This window comes from Corvus kubaryi, unplaced genomic scaffold (assembly GCF_017639235.1).
Source record: "Corvus kubaryi isolate FWS band 111438036 unplaced genomic scaffold, C.kubaryi_AGA036_p1.0 37300, whole genome shotgun sequence".
NCBI classification, from domain to species: domain Eukaryota; kingdom Metazoa; phylum Chordata; class Aves; order Passeriformes; family Corvidae; genus Corvus; species Corvus kubaryi.
Genome location: NW_024581093.1, coordinates 566,596 through 585,277, shown reverse-complemented (window position 1 = coordinate 585,277; position 18,682 = coordinate 566,596). Strand labels below are relative to the sequence as shown.

General features: G+C 53.5%; 1 protein-coding gene across 2 annotated transcripts in view; it reads left to right on the top strand.

The window, feature by feature from the left end:
* The window catches only part of LOC121664058 (zinc finger protein 469-like), a 188,440-nt gene that overhangs the window by 4,547 nt on the left and 165,211 nt on the right, over positions 1–18,682 (top strand). Inside the window, exon 2 of one of the 2 annotated variants that reach the window (XM_042027044.1) lies at positions 2,045–2,150. The gene's annotated coding sequence lies outside the window, so the exon portion shown is untranslated. Of the gene's footprint in view, positions 2,151–18,682 lie in introns of both variants that reach the window. The other variant, XM_042027045.1, reaches the window with a different exon arrangement.

Genomic DNA, 18,682 nt, shown 5'->3' with positions numbered 1-18,682 from the left:
CTTCTTCCTCATCCACCTCTTTTAACCCAGACATAAAATCCTCTCTTTTCCCTCAGCCACCCCTTTTTCATTCTCCATGGATGTTCCCCTTCCCTCAGTGCTCAGCCCCGGGGTGTTGGGGTTTTGGCTGCTGTGCTGCTCTCAGCCCATGGCTCAGCATTCCCATGTCCTGCTCCTGCTGCTCTTCCCGAGCCTGGATTGGGACCTCTCCTGAGGAATTGTCTGGTTCCTGAGCCTGCCAAGAGCTGAGGCAGCTCCTGCCGCAGGACACGGGAGCGTGGCAGCGTCTGACCTTTGCAGTTCTCTCTTGGGAAAGGGGAGACAAAAAGGCAAGAAATAAAGCAAACAAAACAAGGAACAGCACTGCAAGTGCCAGAAGCAAAAGGCAGTTGAGATAGCAAGTTGTTGGAGTTTATTTTTTTTCCCCTCTTCTATTTTTAATCCGGTCACTTTCATTTTTCTCTGGAACTTGTGGAAAGGACGAGCTTCTGGATAAGGAGAAGTGACTGAACTTGTGCTGAGACAGAAATAATCTGGGTAATCAGCAGTGCAGGGAAGGGGGACACAGGACTACGTGACCACCGAGCTGAAGTTTGGGCAAATCCCTCGTTGTCTGGGAGGTTTTGCCTGGTTTGTGGAGAGCTCCAGCCCCCAGTCCAATCCCAGTGCAGTGTTATTACAGGAATTCATCTTTGAAACCCCAGCAGAATTTGTTTGGATTGCTAATTTCCTTGAGGTCTCGGGATATGCTGAAGTGGAGGAAATCCATGGGTTAGCACACGAGGTATCCAGTTGCAGGGTCTCTGGGGGGTGGGAAATCACTTCCCAAATGTGCCTAATAGCACTAGGGTGGAGAAATTATTAGTGCTGATTACACCCTGAACCAACAAACGATCAAAGCAGATCCCACCCAGGGATGTGGGTGCTGAAAGAGCAGGAAAATGGATGGGGGAGAGTGGGGAGATAAAGGCTCCCTGCTGCTTTTGCTGGGTTTTGTCCCTAGGCAGAGCCCCATCAGTGGCTGCATTACATTTATTTCAGCAAAGGTCGTAATGAGGACCTTGCAGTTGCCAGGATGGGGGAGTCACGTGTGACTTTCATCCAGTTCTCTGCTTTTTGGGACCCTTGGAATGATGGAAACCAGCTCGATTTTACCTTCAGACTGACCTAGGAAATCCTGACTTTCAGAACTAAAGGGACTCTGGGAGTGGCAGTTCCTGTCCTTGCTGTCCCCTCCAGATGGGACGTGGTGACACCGCTGCTCATCCACCCCTGAGGTCATGGTGAGGGCCTTCACTAGGCCTGGGACACTTCCAGGGATCCAGGGACAACCACAGCTTCTCTGGGAAATCCACCCTCACGGGGAGGAATTTACAGGAATTTAGGATGGCTCTTTCCTCAGGGACATCAGATTGGAAAAGGGACTCCAAATCACCACCTACGGGGTCTTAAATCTGCAAAATATTCCAGGAGAAACAGGGAAACTCAGGGGCAGCGAGGGCTGAACTTCCTGCCTCAAACAGAGGGGTTTTCCTTGAGAATTTGAACTGAATCCCTGCAGGGACACTTGCACTGAGTCCTGTCCCTCCCCTGGGTGACCCAGAGGCTGCTCAGACACCTCCAGGAGAGCTCCATGTCCTGTGGATCTCCCAGGTTTCCGGAGGGAGCTGCAGGGACACTCTGGGGTGTCCTTGTGGGTGACTGTCCCTGAGAACAGCAACATCTCGTGCTCCACAGCACCCCCCAGATGGGACATTCCCGAAGGAATGGCATCTTCCCTGGAAAACCTTGTTTTTCCAAGGGTGGAGATGAAGGACAGGCACGAGTAGGTGGCACCTGTGGTTGGTCCAAGGAGGTTTTGTGCTCCCGTCTGGTCTCGTGAAATCCATGTCTTGTAAACAGCATCCCAGGGAAAATCCTGGAGAATTTAACAGAAGCCAACTGTTCCCACTTTTTTCAAATCCCCCCTTCATTGATTTAATGTTTGAGGTGCAGCTTTGTCCCGGACAAACCACGTTAACCCAGTTCTGATCCTTCTCACCAGGCAGTCGTGCCGTCCCACTTGGAAAAAAGGGATTCCCTTCAGGAAACTCTTTCAGGAGTGAGAGATCTGCAGAGGGACCTGAGCTCCCAGCCCCCAGGGCCTCAAGGTTAGTGGATTTTATGTTGCATCCTTTCAAAAACCATTGGAACTGCAACAGGATGGGAAATTATTTGGGAGGATAAATACCTGCTGCAAGGAAGCTCACAGGGATATGGAAAAGTGTTTCCAAAGGCAAGGTAAGCAGAGGAATCTATTTTCCCTCATTTATTCTCTCTCCACCATCCTGGATGGAAGAAGAGCCTGGGTTTGTTTGCACCTTGCATGAGAAAGAATTAATTTTTTTTTTCCTAATGATTGGAATTTGTATAAACTGACAATATCACAAAGGACAGGGTGAGAAACAGGGCTGGGTTTTAATTATTCTCCTGTTAAAGTTTGCTGTTGAGCTCATGTTAATTGTGTTTAATCACAGGTTTAAGGACAGGTTTCAGCTCTACCAGGAACGAGGGAATTCCCTGAGTCTCTTCCCAGTGCTGGGTTTTCCTTCCTCAAGGGCTGCACTCACCAGAGTTTGGATTTTCTCTTATTTCCTATTTTATCCACACTATTTTAGAAGATGCAGTGCAGAAAAAGGAGGATTTCATGCAAATTAGGAGGTGAGGAGGAGAAAATCCAAACTGCTTTGGCTCCGGGAACTCCCAGGGTTTCCCTCTCCAGCCTGTGGAGACAGGGAAGTGAAAAGAAGCAGGAAAGGAAAGTGCAAGGCAGTTGTCAGTGGCAGGGAAGGCACTTGAAGGCCTTTCCCATCCATCCCTCCCCTCCTGTGCAACACCTCCCACTCCAGGCTAGAAAAAGCACAGAAAGTCAGGAAATAGTGAGAACAGAATTAGTTTTTAATTTGCTTTCCTCAGTTTTTAGTAATCCCCGATGCCGTTAATAATGCATTTCTATTCCTCCAAAGAACAGAACTAATAAACTCCCTTTGTTCCAAGGTAGTGCTTGTTCAGGGGGTTCAACCTTCTCCCAGGTGCCATTCCAAAAAAGAGCAGGGATTTAAACTCCAGGAATTTCAGTCTGCAGGACAAAAAAAAAGAGACTTATTTGAAGCTTGGGAAGGTCTGGTTTTTCAGTGTCTCCAACCTTCCTCCCCCCTAAAATAACACTTGAGCCGTGGTGAGGGAAACCCTGGGCCAAGTTTTACAGCTGAACCACATGCAGAAGTGCTTGTGCAACTGCTGCCTCCAAACTGAACTCAGATTTCAGGCGAAAAAGGAGAGTTTTGGGACACTGAGGGTGTCAGGCTGCTCTGGAGATGTGCTGGCACCTTTGGGGGTTTCACACCTTGGCTTCTGTGCTTTGTGGTGGTGCCAAGAGGGAGCTCAGAGGGTTTCTTGTGTCTCCCTGGATGTCATTTAAGGTTGGGCAAGAGGGAACTTTAGGAGATGAGCAGCACCTCCTCGAGTTACTGTCTGCAGGTTAAAGCAACACCAGAAAAAATGGAGAGATTTAAAAAAAAAGAGAAAGATATAAAAAATCCAGGCCCTTTTTCCAGCTGGTTCCATCTGTGTGGTCTGCTCCGCTGGGGAATTCCTGCTTTGGGAGATCTCCACGGCTCCCAGAGGGCTGAGGGAGATGTGTTGGAGGGGTTCATCAGCTTCTTTCTTCTGGAGACCTTGAAATTTGGTGCCTTCGAGGTTCTGGTGGCCCCGCGGCCTTTGGATGTGTCTTGGCCCTGAAAACGAGCACAGGACCAACACACAGAGTGAAAGCAGAGGCCTGGAGCTGGAGTCCTGGCTTTGCCCCAGCCTAATGGATATTCAGTGCTGGCCTGGAGCCTCTGGGATTAGCAGAGAGTTGTTTTCCTCAGGGATTGGGGAAATCTCCAGCTTGGCTTCTCCACGGCCTGTCCGTCCCCTGTCTCGTGACAGGTTCGTCCTGTGAGCAAGAGCAGATGATAAATCCATCACCTCCTGAGATTCTCAGCTTCATATTCTGTTTTTTTTTCCTTTTTCCCTTTCACACTATGGCACCAGGGCCTTCCAGAGGGAGCTGATAGCTGTGGGTTTCCAAAGGAAAGGGACAGAGTTAATGGGAGCACTGTCGGCCTCCCCTCGGCAGCAGCGGATTAGAAATCATTACTTACAATCAGTGCGAGGCTCCAGGGGCCTCTGTCCTGCCTTGTGGAGCTGGATTGGGATGGGCACAAGCTCTTCCTGATGGCCAGGACACTGGGAATGACTCCAGTGTGGGCACACTGTGGGATCTTTTGGAATAACAGGGAGGGTGTAAGCTCAGAGCTCCGCACAGGGATGGCCTTGGCTTTGGATGTTGTTTTCCTGTGGAGAGCGAGCTGGATTTGGACATCACAACCCTCAGGAGATGAGCTGCTCCCTCTGAGTGCTCTTTTTACATCGCCCTCCCCCAGCTGGGCCCAAGCAGGACAAAACAGGGGGGATTAATTTGGCTTTTCCCTGTTCCAGTTGGTTCGAGTCACTCTGTAGTTGCCCCATTCATGTAGGAAAGGCCTGGCCCATTCCAGAGCAGGAGGTAGCACAGGGAAGATGAGGGAAGGGGCAGCTCCATCACTGCATCCAAGTAATGTGTTGGATTTGTGTTTCTCTTTTTGGGGCCATCTGGAAAATGATTTGCTCAGAGTGAGTGGAAATGCAGGGAAGGATTTATGGGATAAACCAGGGAGCACTGGGACAGCGCCGGCAGATGGATCCAGGGAAATGGATCCTGTGGAACAGCCTCGTGTGTGCCACACACTCCTGTTGTGGCTCCTGGGAAAGGAGCCTTGGACACAAGGAAATGGATCCAGGCTTTAATGTAAAACCTCATTTTTGGTGAGTCAGTGGGGCCAATTCCTTCCAAGTGCCCCCCTCTGACCTCTCCCAGCAGCTATTCCCTTCCCTTTGGGATCATGCCCGGGATGTGCCAGCTCTGCCCTCTCAGTGCCAGCACAGGCACAACCCTGAGGGATTGCTGGTGTGGAAATCCATCCCATTTCCAGCCTGGGCTTCTCAGGGAGCCTCTGGGAATGCTGCAGGCAGGGAAGGGCTGTGAGCAGGCCCCGAGGTGGTGCTGACATCACCAGTAAAGCTCAGGGAGCTCCCTCCAACTCCTGAGCCTCAGTGCTGGGCTTTAATAAGCTCCAGAGCTCCAGCACGACCCCACTCTACTCCCAGAGCTCCCAGGTCATGGAGAACGAAGGATTTCTTTCAACACCCCAGAAAAACCATGAAAAACAATCTCCAACTCATCCAGGGCCCACCCTGGCTTTCACCCTCCGTTCCTGCCTCGGAGTGTTTGCCAGGAACCTCCTGGAAGAGAAGAACCCCAGGGCTGCTGAGCAGGCTTTGCAGGAGTTTGGGATGGATGGATCTTTGATCCCCTTGGATGCTTTGGGGGCTGGAGGAGTGGCAGCTGCCAGTCCCACCAAGCCCTGCTCTCCAAGCAGAGACTCCCTGGGAATTTCTCATGGGCTCCAGGGTTTTGTCTGTGCCCCACTTTGGGGGCAAAGCTTTGCTTTGCTGCACTGCTCTGAGTTCTACTTTTGCCCTATTAATTCCTGGCAAAATAAAGCCCAACCAACTCTAAATAGGGCTGGATGACAGCAGGTGCCAGAGGTTGTTCCTGCTGCTGCCATCTGGAGCAGCACCTCCCCTTTATCTCCCCCTTACTTCCCCTTTATCTCCCCTTTTCCTCCCCTTTATCTCTCCTTCCAGGTCTCAGCCTGTTCAGTTCCTGTTCTTCCTCCCTCACACTTCATTTCCTTCTGCTCTGCTCCTGTTTCTGCCTCACCCCAGTCCCTGCAGGCCCCACAGGCCCCATTCCCACAGAAATGTTGTTAAAATGAAGCCAGGTTAACATTCCCTCACTGGAATGTGCATGGAGAATCCCTCCCACTCCGTGATGGCATTTCTGAGCTTTCAGCATTTGTAGGATGTTGTTTTTTGAGCTGCTTTCAGCTGTGTCACCCAGAACCCAGAAATGGGGTGAAGTGAGGGTGGAAATGGTTGCCTGGTTGTGCACTGAGGCCCAGAGCTGAGGGACCTCCTCCATCCCCTTCCCTCTGCCCTCATGGCACTGGAGATGATAAAGGAGAGCTTCAGACCCACCAGCCTCGTCCCAGCCCCTTCCACCAGGGAATACTTCCCATGGATTTGTTCCCAGTGGAGCCTATTGCAGCATTTGTCTGATTTTAAAACAATAAAACACCCCAGGGCTGCTCCATCTCGGAGCCCCCAAATCTGAGGTTATTCAGCCCAAAGTTGCCACGTCGGTGCCACTTTGAGCATTTCAAGGTCGCTGCTGCCTTCCCCAGCTGGGCAAGGCCCAGAGGTGACAGCCAGGAGTGTTTGCCATGGTGGGAAGGACATTTCCAATGGGAAAAGGCCGTGCCTGGAGCCTGGACCTTTTCTCTCCCCTCCCACTTCAGTCACAGCAGATGAATGATTTGTTTGTCATCAAATTAAGGCCCAAGCTGGGCCTTTGGCTTTGCTGGTCCATTCAGCAGAGTTTTTTGCTTTGTGTCTGGCCAAAAAGTGACTCAGAGGAGCCATGAGCGAGGGGCACGAGCCTCCCTGCAGCCAGGCAGGGACTGCAATTCATCCCTCGACAAATCCAAGGAGAGAGCTTGGTTAGGAAGCAGAGGAAACCACAGGCAGGGAGATTGGAATCAAGAGTTGCTCCACAGGGAGCAAATGGTTAGGAAAGGACAGGCTGTGCTGATCCAACACCCAGCAAAAGGACCTGGCTGGGGTCAGGCCTCCCTGGAGAGCTCTGGGAGCTCCCAGTTTTGCAGCTGGGTGGGATCCAGATGGAGCAGCCGGTGGGAGCCAGACTGTGCGTGGGATGCTGAGGATGTGTTTCCATTCCTCATCTTCCATCCCAGCAAGAGTTTTTATATGGCAATAAACTGAAGGAATTCTGCACTTTCCCAGTAGCACCGGGAAAGTAACTCCTGTAACAGTAACTCCTGTTGGGGGTTTTGGGAGGCCTTTTGGGGGCTGGGAATATGGGGTGGGAAGGGAAGCCCATGCAGGTGGTCCTGAGGAGAGCTGAGCAGTGTGGGAGGGATGGGTGCTGCACTTTTGGGGAGAGCAGGATCCCTCTGGGAGCCACTTTGGCTTCTGGAGCCGTGGACGGCAACTGCTGCCTTTGGGATGGAATTGTCTTGTCTTGTCCAGCTTTTATTCCAGGGCAGCAGCTCCTTTCTTCCCCCATGGAAATCCCTCCCAAAGTCCAACCCCTGGCTGCTTTGAGGGAATTTTCACGGAGTGGGATTGAAGGATCGGGATGTGACCCTTTGCTGGGAAAGTTGGGATTCATGAAAAGGTGGGAATGTGCCGTACCAAGTGAGCTGAGCTGGAAAGTGCTGCTGGAGCTTTGGCTGCTTCTGTGGAAGGGACCAAACACAGGGAAAAGTCTGTGGGATCAGGGAACAGGAACCAGGAGAGCTGAAACCAAACCTTGGCTCTGTTGTGGACTCTGCATTGCACTGACAGTGTCACTTAAGGTCACCTCGAAACAAATCAGCTCCTAAGCTGGGGAGTTAAGTCAGGCTTTAGGAGTGTGGGGAACTCCCAGGGCCTGGAGCTGTCCCCTTTGGAAAGATTCCAAAGGGCAATTCCTCAGGCTGGGACTTCAGCTGCCCCTGCACTGGAAGATATCCATGGACAATTCCAGTATCTCAGCTTCCAGGGGTCGGTGATGGCTGACTTGGAAGGATGGGGGAGGAGGAACCCCTGTCCTGATTGCTGGAATTTTGGAAGTTGGACTCCTGGGATCGTTACTTGCCTCGACCGCAGTGAGAGGTGCTGGTGCTCACAGCAGGGAGGAGAACATCCCTTACTGGGACAGCTGGGATTTTCCATGGAGTTTGAGCTGTTCTTGCACATAATTCCCACCAGAGTTTATGAGCCCTTGGTGCCTGCTCCTTTGCAGATCCTGGGAAAACTGCTGCCAAAACCCACCAGCCAAATGTTCTGGGAGCTGGTGCCACCCGAAATCCAGCCGGGGTGAAGAGCAGCTGAGGAAAATCCCCACGGAGTGAATGATCCCAGAGCTCTTGGATCAGCTGTGCACACGTTCATTTAATCCCAATAAAAGTCTCTTCTCTTGCTGGGCAGGGAGCAGCTCCCGGCTGGAAGGCCCCTGGATGACTGGACTGGGAGGGAGGCTGAGCTCAGCCAAAGGCAGAAACGCTTCAGCTCTGCTGAATTCCATGTGCCAGATCTCCAGGTGCCTCTCCAGGCTCGGGTCTGGCTGGTGGGGAGGGTGATCCGTGTGTGCACCTGCCCTTGGGATAATCCCAGCCTTGGGCAGCCCCACTGGCTCTGCTCAAGGTGAAATAACGGGCTTGGAAACTTCTCCTCTAAAACCAGGGCAGCCTTGGCCGCTGTTTCCTTGAGATTGGTTCCACCAGCTCCCAGGACCTGCTTTCCATGGGGCTGGCAAGCTCTGCCTGGCCATTTGATCTTGGAATGATGGGAGCAGAGCCTGTGCTGAGCCTGTCAGCTCGGGGGAACCATAAAAAAGGAACCGAGAGTTCAAGCAAACAAAACCTGGAAGCCTGGAGAGGGGAAGGTCATGGAGACACCCCCTCCATGGCAGGACACTGTGTTTTTTGGGGCTGGGCTGCTCTGCCTGGCTGCAGATCTCTGGCACATCCCAGATGGATTCTGTGGAGCTGCAGGAAGCAGCTCAGACTCGGGATAAAGCGGGAAGATGTTTTTGAAGCAAAACCAGGTGTTAATCAAGGCTCAGGGTATGTTTCAGGTGATTCCTCCCTCCCTGTCCAGAATCCATCTCCAGCAGGATGGAGAGTTCCTTAGGAAAATGGATCCAGGCTGCAAACCCAAGATCTCCATCCCAGGCAGGGAATTTGCTTTGATTCCCTTCTGTCCCTGGAGCAGCCGCCACACTTATCCCACAAATGAGGAGATCCCAGCTCTTCCCGAATCCTCATTTGTGGTGCATTGTCCCAGCTGCTGGATGTGTCTGGAGCCTGTGGGATTGGTTTCCTTCCTGCAAACCAGTTTGGGACTGGTGCTGGCAGCCGAGGAGCTGCCACAAACCTGGTGGGAACAATTCCCAAAATCCCCCCTCGCAGGGCACAGCGGCCTGAGACTTTAGGGAGCTGCTCCATCATTCCTGTGGCATTTCCCCATCTTGACCAGGGCACAAACCCCATCCCTGGCAGTGTCCAAGGCCAGGCTGGACAGGGCTTGGAGCAGCCTGGGATAGTGGAAGGTGTCAGGGTTGGAACAAGATGAGCTTTGAGATCCCTTCCATCCCAAACCTTTGGGCAGAGGGTTCTGTCCAGGTTTACCAGGTGGAAATGGGCTGGGAACCATTTCTCCAGCCTGGAATGGGGCAAAGGCTCTTTCACCTCCTTCCCAAGCCTTGGGAGACCCTCCCCACTGACCCCCCCAGTGCTCCCACTGAGTGAATCCAAAGATTATTTCATCCCTGTCCTGCGGCCCAGCCAGCCCTGGAGCCAACAGGAGCGTGGCTTCAGGAGCTGGGGAGGGCCCCCAGGATCCCAAACATCCCAAAAACCCCCCAAGCTCTGTGCTTTGTGTGCACAGCCGGGATCTGCTCCGGCTCCCACCAGCCCCACCGTGCTGGAATGATGCCGGAGCTCCATGTGCAGAGGGACAAGCTGGAAACAAATGCTCCTCTCCAGGATTTCACCCCCAGCTGCACCAGCTCAGACCATCCATGCCCTCCTGGGGCTCGTGGCCTTTTCCTTTGTCTCCTTGTTGGGGAATCCAGCTGATTCCTGTCAGGAAGACAAATGGTGTCTCCGAAGCTCCGATAAGAAGGATGAAATCTGTCCTTCGCTGAGGGCTCTGCAGAGGTTTGGGGGATGCAGTTGGAAAATCGGGATTAGGCTTTCCAAGAGCATGGAGGCTGATCCAGGGGGTTGGATTTTTGGGGTGGAAGTGGATGTGAACCCTTGATTTGGAGGTCATTTGCCCATTTTCATCCTGTTTCCATCCTGGTGGAGCAGCGTTCGTGTGGGATCAGTTAAACTCAGGGACATTTGGGTGAGGAAACTCTTGGAAGCACAGGGGCACATCCCGAAGGGTCTGGTTTTCCCTGGATATGGGGAAGCTGAGCGTGCTGGCCTCCATCCCATTCCCACAGCCGGTGTCCACCTGAGGAAACCCCGTTAAGATCTGTGGGGTGGAGGCTGTGGCACTTCTGCTCCCCAGTCCTGGCAGAATCCAGCCTGGATTCAACCCCTCTGCCATTTAAGCAAAGAAATTTGCTGCAAGCTCGTGGTGAGCCCTTTTTAGTGAGTGTGGGTGGTGAGAAACACAAAGCTTCCCAAATAAAATCAGCAGAATGCTGGGTGGCAGCCCTGGTTCCCTTGGCTTCCTTAAAAACCCAGCTCTTAATGGATCTGCTGGAAAGTTTTTGAGATGTTCTGTTTGAAGTCTGGGCCGGTTTTATGTTTTATGCAGGAATTTGGCTGCGGGAAGTCTCAGTTCTTTCACGTATTTTGTATCAAAATCCCTTTATAGACCAAATAATTCCTTTTCCACTGCAGAGCCTCTGCCCCGTGCCCAGATTGCTCCAAGCCGCTCCTGCTGCTGAGATGATTTCTGCCTAAAAGACAAATTTGTAGCTTTTTTTGTTAAATTTCCAGCCTTTTGCTGTTTTCCAGGGACATTTTCGTGGGGTGGGACTTCGAGGGCTGGGGAAGCGGGGGTTCATGAGAAGCTGGGAATGCACTGAACACCAGTGAGCTGAGCTGCTCGGTGCTGCTGGAGCTTTGGCTTCTCTTCCAGTGGTGTGTAAGGGACCAGACACGGGGAAAAAAATCCTGTGGGATCAGGGAACAGGAGAGGGGAAAGAGGAGAGGAGACAGCTCAGCAGAGCTGGAGCATCCCTGAGTGTGGAGCGCTCAGAGCACGGAGCCGCTGACCTGGAGTCACCTCCGCTGGCACTGAAGGGAAAGCCTCGCCAAAAATTCTTGTGGTTTCCCAACTCCTGGGCTGCCGGCGGTTCGCACCATTCCCAAAGGCAGCCGTGCCTTCAGGAATTCCCCTCTGGAGCCGGCAGCTGCGGCTGCTCCATCCCGCCCCGCACACGCTGATAACGAGCTGGGCGAGGCTCTTATCAGCATCCCGCTGACATCCCCGCCACGGCGATGAAGGCTCGGGCGCTGGAGGCCCCGGGAGCCTCCTGTCTCCTCCCGGGACACGCGGGATTGATTAGGGATGTGCCGGCTGCCGGGATGCAGCGGGAATGTGACGGACACGGAGCGGCGGGCGCTGCCCTCCCGGCAGGAGCCAGGGAAACGGGAATGAGCTGCGGGAGATGGGATGACAGCGGCTGGCAGATAAGGATGTGGTTGTCATTTCAGCATCCCATTAAACGGGAGGAGAACGTTCCCATCCCGCAGCTCGTTCGCGGTTCTGCGTCGGGATGGAGCCGGCAGGGCCCCAGATGTGGCCGGGAATGAGATCCCAGGGATTGCAAATCCCGGCTGGATTTGTCTCCTGAGCCTTGCACAGGCGTTTGTGCTGCGTGGAAAGCGGGGAAGGACCCAACGTGGCTTTGCAGGGCTGGAAAATCAGGAGAAGGCAAATCCCTGACTGTGTTTTTCAGGGAGAATTTGGCTCTTCCAGCGCCGGAATCCGGGCTCTGATGTAACACCAGGAATTTGCTGTTTCAGTGGGAGCAGGCAGAAATCAAACTCTCGGTGATGACATTTAGTGAAGGGGCAGGGAAGGCACCAGGGACACCCCTCGGCATCAGCCTGGATTTCCTGTGGGGCTGGAGGGTGGGAAAGTCTCCTGGACACCCAGCTTGGTGGAATGGGATCAGTATTCCCAGTATGTCCCAGTATAGTGCCAGTCTGGACTGGTCATCCCTGGATCTCGTAGCCTCTGCCCAGCCACTGCAAGGCTTTCCAGGAGGAAACTCTGCATCCACGTGATCCTTTGCCCATTCCCAACTGTGTGGTTCAGTACCAACCTCGGATTCTGGAAAAATCCCTCTGAGGCCAGCCCGGGGTGTGTCAGGTCTGCAGAGTGGAGCGTCCCTGTCCTCCCAGCTTTTCCAGAGCCCTGGCTGCCAGGACACAGAAAGTGCTGGACAGACTCATCCCCATTTCACAGAATCATGGAATCAGGATCACAGAGGGTGGAAAAGAGCTCCAGGATCAGAGTCCAACCTGAACTCAATCCCCACCTTGTCCCCAGCCCAGAGCACTCAGTGCCACCTCCAGCCCTTCCTGGGACACCTCCAGGGATGGGCACTCCAAACCTCCCTGGGCACTTCCAAGGCCTGAGCTCCCTTTCCATGGGGAAATTCCTGCTGCTGTCCACCCTGAGCCTCCCCTGGCCCAGCCTGAGGCCGTTCCCTCTCCTCCTGTCCCTGTTCCCTCGGAGCAGAGCCCGACCCCCCCGGCTGCCCCCTCCTGTCAGGGACTTGTGCAGAGCCACAAGGTCCCCCCTGAGCCTCCTTTGCTCCAGCCTGAGCCCCTTTCCAGCTCCTTCAGCCTCTCCAGAATTCCAAATGAAGCCAAACTGAGCTTCCATCAGACACAAAACTCTTGAGACTCCACAAACTCAATTTTATTTCACAAACAGCCCAACACTGCTGCCCTTGACCAATCCTTTGTCCCAAGGCTGGACTGAGGAGCCAGGTTCAGCTTTGCTTGAACTCTTGGAAAGGCAGCACTTGGAGCTTGGGCCTCTCCCGACTTTCCTGGAGCGCTCACATGTGTGGAGCAGAGCCGGAGCCTCGCCCGCTCCGAGTGCATCATGACCTCAGTTAAGCAAACACTTGCTGTAATCGCCTCCAGATCTGCCCTGGCTTTGATCAGCTGCAGGATCACTTTATCTTATGATATAAGTATGTAAAACATCCATTTGTTTTCGGGCAGGATGCAAATAAATCATTGCATAAGTTCGGGCCCGAGCGAGGAAGCCGAGGGAGGGGTGCGGCCATGGCTCCACAACTGCTCAGGCTCCACCTCCTGGAAGGTCATTCCTTCAGGAACACGGCGTTTCTCTTCCCACCAAGGCTCTACTTTGCTTTATTCCAACGGTTCCTGTCACCCATGGACAGCTCTGGGTGTTCCCAGCGGAGCGGTGATTCCAGTGAGGATGTGGTGTCCCATGGGAGCAGCGCCGGTCCATCCCTCCCAGTCCCACCCAGTGATCCCCAGTGCTCCAAAAACAGCCTCAGACTCCTCCTGGGATCACTCCGAAGGTCTGGTGGTCATCAGTGTGGTGGTCATCGCTCTGGTGGTCACCTCCCAGCCCTGCCACCCATTCCACGTTCCGCTCCTTCCCAACACCCCTTTGTGCCATTTCCACAGGAGTAATTTATCAGGGAAAGGGGGTTTATTTTTAACCCTCTGGCTCTTTCCCAGCCTTTTCCCACAGCCTTTCCCCATCCCAGCCCCTGATCCCATCCCCTGTGCCTGCTCCTGGTGGGATTCCATCCCTGGATCCCATTGGCTGCTCGTGGCTGTGACCCCCCAGCCCGGAGCCCTTCCCCAGGGATGGCCACGGGTGGAGCTGCTCCCAGTTGGAGCTGATCCCCTTGGAAAGCAACGATTCCCAGTGGGAAGCTGCTGGGAGTGCTGTCAGGGTGGTTTTACAGAGGTTAAGCTGAGCCCAGAGCTCAGCAGCTCCTCCGTGGTGTCAGCCAGTGCTTGCTTGGTTGATGGGAAATCGGGATTTGGGCTTTCCCCGGCTGAGATTCCTCAAAATCAGTTTCCTCTGCTTGTTCCCAACCCAGGCACGAGCACAGCCCCTGTTTAAGATGTCAGGGAAGGGAAACTCTTGCCAAGAGATTCAGGAAAAATTATAAAAACCAACAGCTGATGGCTGGGGAATCTCATCGGCTGAGCCAGGAGAGGCAGATGAATATTCCCATTTTTCCAGAGCTAAGGAACAATCAGGGTCTCCACCAGCTGTGTTCTCCAAAGGTCTGGCAGCACCTTCCCAAGAGAGAAGGGATTTGGGGCAGTTCTGGCTTCGCTCCCACTCGTGGCCTTGCATCCCACCTTCCTGCAGCTCCTGGATTTTAACTGGGTGCCCAGAAATCTGTGGATTCCTCATCCCTGGCAGTGTCCAAGGCCAGGCTGGATGGGCTGGGAGCACCTGGGATAGTGGAAGGTGTCCCTGCCTGTGGCAGGGGTGGGATGGGGTGAGCTTTAAGGTCCCTTTCCCCCCATTCCATGATTCAATGATTTTTTCCTCATCATTAAAAGGATTTTCCAGCCCTTATCCCAAATGCTCTGCCGGTGGCTGCATTTTGGGGCAAAGCCACACCCGTGTTCCCATTCCCCTAAATAAGAATTCCAGAGAAGAACATGGATGCAACAATAGGAATCAATATTCCAGTGCTGCTCCAGGATGTCCTGGAAGGGGAGCTCAGGGAGCTTTGGGAAGATAAGATTGGGTGCATCAAACAGTGCCAGATGATTAATGAACCTTTGTCCTGGCGAGGGAGATAAAACCCCTGGAGCTGCTGCCCCCTGCTAACAGCTTTTCCATCAAATTGGAAATATTCTTCCCCATTCCAGAGGTATTTCATTATCTGTCTTTATCCAAGGGCAGATGGAATTGGAAATGTCCCCCAGCCCCATTCCGCTCTCACATCACAGAGCTCCTCCCTTTCTGTTCGTTGTTTTCACACCTCTGCAGGCCCCAGAGCCCGAGAAATCCACACCAATTACTGATATCCCACTTCTCCTCCTTCCCAAATTTCCAGCAGGGTGTTTTCTCTCCAGGCTGCCACTGCTGATGGATTCCCTGGCTGTTCCCAAGTGTGGAGGGAGAGGTGGATCCGTGCCAGAGCTTTGTCATTCCACAGAGTGATTTGCACCTGGAAAAGAGAGGGGGAACGAGGCAGAGCACCCAGGGCACTTCCCAGGAGTTTAAACTGGGATGGAGTGGGAGAAGACACCGGGATTTGGATGGGCAGAGCTCTGGAGCTTTTGGAGCTTGGAAAATCCCTGGTGCCTGAAAAAACCTTTTCTCCTCCTCTTCCTCCTGCTCTTCCAGCTCAACTTTCTCCTCTCTTCCTTTCAATTTTGCCACAGCTGATCCAAGGGAAACCCTCATGACAGGAACACCAGGCTGGCATCGCTCCCTCTGGGAATTCTCCAAGGAGGCAGCCGGGCTGGCAGGTTGAGGACACTGCTGAAAAGTTGGGAGCGGGATGGTTTGGCTGCAGAAAACCTGCCTGATTCTTGCCTTTTACCATGGAATTCCCTTGGAATTCTTGTCACTCGATCAGCACAACCCGTGGCACTGTCCCTGGGAGGTGGAGCTGTTCACCCATAAACAAAAATTGTATTTCCTGTCTTTGGAATGTTTTCTCCACAGTTTCTGTTGCAGAGCAGGTTGTGTTTTGGAACTTTATCCAGCAATATTCCAGACAAACCTGTGGATACTGGAAATGCCATTTCCCTCAGTTTTGGCAGGTTTTGCAGAGTCCAGTCAGCCTCCAGCACAAAAATGATGAGCTCAAGTTCCCTGTAAGGTGAAGACTTCAGCTGGGACAATCCACAGGAACATTCCCTGCTGGAATGAGTGGTGCTACTTTTTTCCCCATTAAATTCCTGGATTTCAGAGACTTTACTCCCGATTTATTTCAAGGACAGGGCTTGGAGCAGCCTGATCTAGTGGAAGGTGTCCCTGCCCGTGCAATGGGATGAGTTTTAAGGTCCTTTCCAACCCAAACCAGTCTGGAATTCTACAATTCCACAGCCTGGCTGCTCGGGGAATAAAAATATCCTTAAATGTTTGCTGCCTGCTTGGATGAAAGGAATGACAGGGCTGGAAATAAATTCCAAGTGGAAAAAAATCAGACTCTTTTTAGAGAGTTGGGAAGGACACAACAAATCCAGAGACAAAGGTGTGGTCAGCAAAGGGGAGTGAGGTGCAGGGATAGGGGGGCTGTGGGGAGAAAAACGGGGATTTGACAGCTGGAATGGCTTCCCACTGCCAGAGGGCAGGGATGGATGGGATATTGGGAAGGAATTGTTCCCTGTGAAGGTGGTGAGGTCCTGGAATGGATTTCCTGGAGAAGCTGTGGCTTCCCCATCCCTGGAGGTGTCCAAGGCCAGGCTGGAGCCACCTGGGATAGTGGAAGGTGTCCCTGACCTGGCAGGGCGTGGGATGGGATGATCCTTTCCCCCTTATTTTGGAGAAAACCCACAGAAGCCCCTGGAAAACGGGATAATTCCAATGAGCACCTGGCTCCGGGGGATTCTCTGTGCAAGGCTGATCCCTGCCCAGGCTGGGCTCAGCACGAGGCGGGACCTGAGCGTCCCTGGAGCTGCTGCGGCTCCCTGAGGAAGGACGAGGGAGGAATTCATCCATGGAGAGAACAGCCAGGGAGAACAGGTCCTGGAAGGACTCTGAGAAGAGGGATCCACAGGGATGGGAGCTGCCAGGTGCCCTCCAGGCCCTCAGCGCTGCCCAGGTGGGGCCATCAGTGCCCAGGAGCAGCTGGAGGGGATCAGTGGGATGGGAATGCCCCGCCCATCCCATTTTCCCCACCTGGCAGCGGGACTGAACCCACCCAGAAGTGCCGGGGGCAGCGTGGGGTGCAGGCGCTGCCCTTTATTCCTCGCTTTGGAGCTTGTAGGGACAGTTAGGGAACGGGAGGATGAGCTCCCTCCTCCCGGGGGGCTGCAGAGGTCTTGGTGACCCCCCCGGATTTTAGGGATGAGGTGCCATGGAAATTTTGTCACCTCTTTTGGAGCCCTGGGCATTTCCCAGCGCTGTCCTTCCCTTCGTGAGCAGCGGCTCCGGAGCTCGGCAGGTCAGTGAGGTCTCTCTGTCCCCAAAGTTGGGGTTGGTGGAATGGAATGGATTGGGATTTCCCGGGATGTGCGGGAGGGAGGTTGAGCTGTGCCTTGGGCTCGGTTGTGCTCCTGCTCGGAGTTAGGAGGGATTGGAGCTGTCTGGGATGCAAAGCTCGTCCTGCTCCTTCTCCTTGGAGCAGCGTTTGGAGCCAGCCCCTTAGCCCTGGGGCTGGGAATGCTCAGGATATGGAAACCATTCCTGCTTCACGGGCTGTTCCCTGCTTGGGTCTGTTTTCCCCTCCATTTCTCCCCAAACCTCATCCCTGCGCTCCGCTGGCACCCCAAGGTACGGCTGTTATTTCTCCTAATCCCCTTTTTTATCAATTTTGGGTGTTGGCAGGTGGCTGTGATGGACATTTGGCTTTTATTGGGCTGGATTTTGCTGTTTTCCTCTTTTATTCCTCTCCTTGTGCCCCGTGAGCTCAGCCTGAGCAGCGTCCCCGAAATCTGAATTTTGAAATTGAAATTTGAATTTTGAAATCTCTGCTTTGGAAAGATTCTGTTTTCTGCCACTAAAAAGCCTCTTTTTTATTGTTTTTGCAATTAAAAAAAACCGAGTTCAAACCCTTCTTGCTCTCCGGACACGGATGGGCTTGGTTGGTTGGGTTTGGTTGGATGCCTCCCATCCACGCTGGAATTTTTGGGGGGAGCAGGAGCGGCCCCATCCCAGGCTCTGCCACCGTGACCTACTCCAGCTTTCCCTGCTCCTCGCATCTGGAAAAGGGGAACAAAAGGGTTTTGTGTTCCCCCTGGAGCGAAGTCCTTGTGAATTGTGGAGGAAAAGCAGCGGCTGGGGCTGAGCCAAAATCTTGGGAAGCTGCCTGCGAGATTTCCGTGGATTTAACGGGCTTTGGAGGCGATGCCGGAACGATTTTCCTCCCTTTTGTTTGCAAGTCGCTCTTTGCTCTCCTTCCCCAGCTGAGCGTCCTCTGCTCCCAGCTGGAATCACTCGGGATCATCAGCGCCCGGCCCCGCCCAGCCAATTAAGTAATTAACCCCGGGCTGCGCAGGTGCCGCCACTTTGGGGCTAATTAGGGAAAAACGGCCGCGTGCCTTCCCAGGGATCCTTTCCAGGCTGTCCTGGACCTGGGCTTTCTGTTCCAAAGGGAATTGTCCCAAAGGGACGGGGAGGACGAGGGGGGGTGTGGAACACCGAATCCGTGCTTGGAGTTTCTCCGTCTGCGTTTCCTCCTTGGCAGGGGGCGCAGGGAAGCCCCGATCCCGCTTCCCTGGGTGTCTCCTGGATCGGGTGGAATCTGGAAATAGGGGCTGAGCTGCAGACTTCTCCCAAATAAATCCGTCCTGCCCAACTGGATACCTGGAGAGCCTTAAAGTTCCTTTTAAGTGTCCACAGGGTCTGGATAGTTCTAGGATGAGGGAGTAGCTGAGCTTGGGCTTCCTAAATTTCTTTTTAATTTCTTTTCTTTCTTTGAGAACCTCTGAGTCGGTTGTGGGCTTGCCTTCACCTGCTGGGCGTTTGAAGAGCTTTAAAAACCTGCTTTAGGGTTCCTGGAACTTCTGGCTGCACTCTTGAACCTCTGCAGCAAGTGCTTGTAGCTGTCCTTTTCCTGGGGGGGAAGGGAGGGGTTTCCTAGGGGGGTAAAAACCCCCAAAAATCTGTGTTCTCAGGAATTGCTTTCCTGCTCCTCCAGGGGCTGCTGCTGCTGGAGGAGGAGCTGCGAAGAGGGCGCTGGTTTGGGAATTAGCGCTGCAGGACACTGGGATGGGGAGCTGCTGGTTTTCGTGGGAGCCGTGGGAGGAAGGGGGGAGGCAGGAGCTGGTGC